Raw genomic sequence first — 4,461 nt, 5'->3', positions numbered from 1 at the left:
CAGCAGCAACAACGCTGTTTGGGTGAAAACTGACTTTGAGGAGAGTTTGTTTCCAGGCCGGACCAGTAAGTAAGGGTCAGGATTTCGGGCCTTCCAACTGTCTATCAACCCACTATGTTTGGTCTTTTTTTATGATTGTGAGTTTTGTTCCACATTTTTCTCCCACTCTATCCAAGACTTCCTATTGGGATCCCTTTCAGAGAGGTCAGTAGTGGACATTGGAGCACCAGTTTATTCCTCTGGTCTCAGGGTCATGAAGGCTGGGGTCTGCCCAGTCCATTAAGCCTTTTGGCTTATTGTTTGCACGTGTTGGTTTTTAGTTTGTTTTTTTCACTGGTCTTTTTCTCAGGACAGAGAGAGACCAACAGTTGCACCTTCGATATCCTCTCATTCACTTTTAAGAGAGGGCATTAATCTTGCCATCTGGTTCCCAATAATGTCTCCTATGCTTTGCAGGGACCAGGAGCTCAGTGATTGCATGTTAATGAGTTAGACTGAGCACCTGTGCTTCCTGGTGCGCCAGCTCCATCAGGCAAGCACAATTAGCCTTGCCACGAGGCCGGCCGGGAGGTACGATTCCCTAGTAGTCCAGCGTGACACAACACGTTGCGCTCTCGGCTGCTAACTGAAAGGCTGTTGGCTGAAACCATGCAGCATCTCTGCAGAAGAAAGACCTGGTGATCTTCTCCCATGGAGACGACCCCTCAGAAAACGCAACGGGACCATTCTACTTTTACACGAAGTCACCATGGGCAGAAACCGAACAGCACGACACCATCACATAGTGATGGAGCAGTTATGGAATTTCCCAGGGCTCCCCAAAGCTACTGCCTATTTTCATGTGCACCATTTACCACAGTTATGACCTGCCCTGGGTGGACACAGGGAGGGGTGTGGGGAGCAGGGGCAGAAGGAGACCTGTGAGATGTTTGCTTGCCCCACCAAGCCCATAGGAAGAGCTGCTTCTAGCTGTTGGTGGGGACCGGAGTGCTCTGCGGTAGCTGTCATTAAAGCCGATGGCAATGACATGCCTGGTAAATTGTCTGCAGGGTTGCTAACAGCCAGGAATGCCCTGATTGCTCCCAGACTCCTTCAGAACACATTGGAATGCAGCTCAAGCTGTGATGCAGGAATGATCTCAGAAATAAATCAAGTTTGGTGAGGAAGTCACATCTATATTTCATGTGCCTGCTTCTGCAGCAACGTCTCGGTAATTGGTTTAAAAATATCCATGACATCTGTTGATTCTTCTCCTTTTAAGTTTGAATCTTCGTCGTTGTCTTCTCTGCAAAAGCTGCTGCTGCCCACAGAGAGACGAGGCACTGCTATTGCATCAGGTACATTCAAAAGGCTTGGATTCTTTGACTTGCTGGCTAATCCAGTCTAATATCAAATTTTAGCTCCTGCAGATGCTTATAGGAATGGAGAAGGCTATAAATAGACACACGGCACACATACAGACAGGCGTGCATGTGCAAGATCACTATGTCAATAATCCCATGTTGCCTATGTCAATAATCCCATGGATTTAAAATGTGAATGGATGGTATTCCCACCTGTTTACATATACTCATATCCAAGAAGTGAAGGCTCTTATGCAGAGGAAATGTCCCCAAAGACATGTGCATTTAGCATTTCCTTCTGGGAAGATGTCTTCCGACACTCTTACCTTGATGGTGTGGTCTAGAACATGGGGAGAAGTTGCTGTGGAAGCTGCCACAGTGGGCTCGGGCATAAGAACAATTGTGAGGATGGCACGGGACCGGGCAGCATTTCTTTCGATGATGCAGCGTGGGGCTGTGGGCTGGAGCTAACTCGATGGCACCTATCCCCAACAACAGCAGCGATGACACCCCAGGAAGACTTCTGTGAAAATTAAGGGCGAGAACAAGTGAAACCCTGAGAGCCGTAGCGTGCACACAGCAAGGTCTCTGCCTACATGATCTAAAGTGGCTGTGGTTCTTGTTGCCGCCGTGACGGCACATGTGACTGGAGAACATACGGGACTCACGGCATCACTGAGTCCCGCCAGGTAAATAGCAGCTGGCATACGCTGGGTGGTGCCAGCACTCTGCTCCTCGCTGAAAGGTTGATGATTCCAAACTATCCAGAGGCACTTCGGAGGAAAACCTTGGCCATGGTCTACCAGTGAAAGGCCAGAGCCACAGAAACCCTCTGGGACACAGTTCTGCCCTGCCACACAAGGGCCCTGTCGCCGCAAGTGAGCATGGACTTGATGGCCGCTGTTACCAAAGACCCAGCCCCCACCTGACACCCACCTCTGTTCCAACCCCAGTCACCCCCTGGGGCATCCTTTTGTCTGCATCGTATATCCACATGAAACACCTTCTTGCTTTCCCATCCATCCTTCACCTGACTCCTTTCTCCTTTTTCAAAATAAAATGCAGGGGCTCCAGCTTAGCAACCTCCCATCACCCACCTCCATTCCAAGCAAAGGCCCCAGAGCAGATGCATCTCCTGGGAGCTTGTTGGAAACCCACATCCCCATTCAGGAGCTGCTGAGGCTGAGACTCCGGGGTGGGTTCAGCCATCAGTGTTTTCCTAAGCCTTCCAGGTGATTCTGATAAACGCTCAGGTTTGAGAACCACTATTTTCATCCAAAGGACAACAGTGGTTAAGTGGTGGGTGACAAACTAGATAGGTTCAAGCCCACCAGTGCCACTTTGGGAGAAAGGTGTGGCAGTCTGCTTCTGTAAGGGTTGCAACCTTGGAAAACCCTACGGGGCAGTTCTACGGGGCAGTTCTACTTTACCGGTCCAAGTGTGTGTCTGTGGGGCAGCAGCCCTGCTAGACTGTGAGTACCCTTGGGTTATGAACCTCATGATTTGGAACAAGCTGATACCAGATGAGGAGCCCTGGTGGTGCAGTGGTTAAGTGCTCTGCTGCCAACCAGAAAGGTGGCCATTTGAACCCACCAAGAGCTCAGAGGGGAACAGACCTGACGATTTACTTCCATAAAGATGACAGCTTGGGAGTTCTGATGGCACCATTCCATCTCTCCTGGGGTTACCATGAATCTAAATCATCTCAATGGCTCCCAATGGCAACCGATTTCCAATCAATATGTGGCAAGTGGGTAAAGGCGGATTGCAAAGATCCCTGGCATCGCTTTCTTGCCAAGTCAGATAGGTAGAAATCACGTGGACAAGAGGAAGCTGCCTTGGGGAGTAAATATGAGTGAAGATTATAGATGGCGTGATACTTTCAATCTGACTCTTCCACTTACTGGCTATGTGACTTAAGTCACATGACTTAAATTCTCCGGACCTTCTTTTTTATCCAAAAACACATAAGTACTTCACAGAGCAGGTTATCCAATAAATACCATGTCTCACAGAGCAAATGCTCAAAAACTATTGGCATTTCACACCATTTTACATTGCCTTGGAATTTTTTCAAATGCATATATTCATAGGAGAGTGCTATGCTTATAATGCAGTGCAGTTAGAAGAGGGTGCAAAATAGAAAGGATTATTTATTCAGCCAGGTATAAAAATGTATCAACTTTGGGGAGAAGGGTCAGCCAATCTCATAAGCACCACTTCCCCCACTGGTAAGGGTGGCTTCATCACCAACAGGGCTAGTCTGATGATGACACTGATTAAGGCTCATTTGCATTCCTTTTCCAGCCACTGACTGTCATCTCTGAACACTACCCTCCTCTTCCTTCAACTAGGCTGCACGGTGGAGTTTCCTGGAGAACCTTAACCAGCCAGTGCCTGGATCTTACCGGTAGAGATGCTGACTTAATTGGTTTGGGGCATGGTCCCAACATGGGGATTATTCATGTCCTTCCTCAGGTGATTCTTAAGAGGCAGCCAAGATAGAATCATTGAGCAGGTATTCAGAGCAAACTGGCTGTATTCCTTAACAATCATCAGACTATCTATCGTATGATCAAGCACCATCATTGAACACCTGAGCCCTTCAGACCCAAATAGGGCTTTCTGTCTTAGTTCAAAGATTCAAATGTATTCATCATCTTTGTAAACCTAAGCAAGTTGTTCAATTTCCCTCGGTCATATCCCCCTTCTAGGAAAATGGAGGGACATAATCATCACAATCCAGGGTTGGTTGTTTCATAACAGCAAGATAGGCATTACCATGCAATGCAGAAGACTCCAGCTGTGTTTCAGGCAAAGGTCTGAGTGATGGACCATTTCATTTCACCTGATCCTCACAGCAACCTCGGGAGGTAGAAAGTGTTTTGCTTATTTCCTTGTTGTAAATATATGCATGTGTGTATGTCACAGCACTTACCATCTTTTACATGTATAATTCAGGGATTCCAATTACATTCATCATATGGTACAACCATCACCACTATCCACTGCCAACTCTTCCATCAAGGGAAATACGATTGGTCTCCCCATGTTGCAGTTAAGGACACTGAGTGTCAGAGAGAACAAGACTGCTTAGTGCTAGAGCCTCTGTCCTTAA

The sequence above is a fragment of the Echinops telfairi genome, unplaced genomic scaffold (assembly GCF_000313985.2).
Source record: "Echinops telfairi isolate 266 unplaced genomic scaffold, ASM31398v2 ScPeMD7_1;HRSCAF=3_0, whole genome shotgun sequence".
Lineage (NCBI taxonomy): Eukaryota > Metazoa > Chordata > Mammalia > Afrosoricida > Tenrecidae > Echinops > Echinops telfairi.
The sequence above is the reverse complement of the archived record's forward strand: the minus strand, read 5'-3'. Positions refer to the sequence as shown.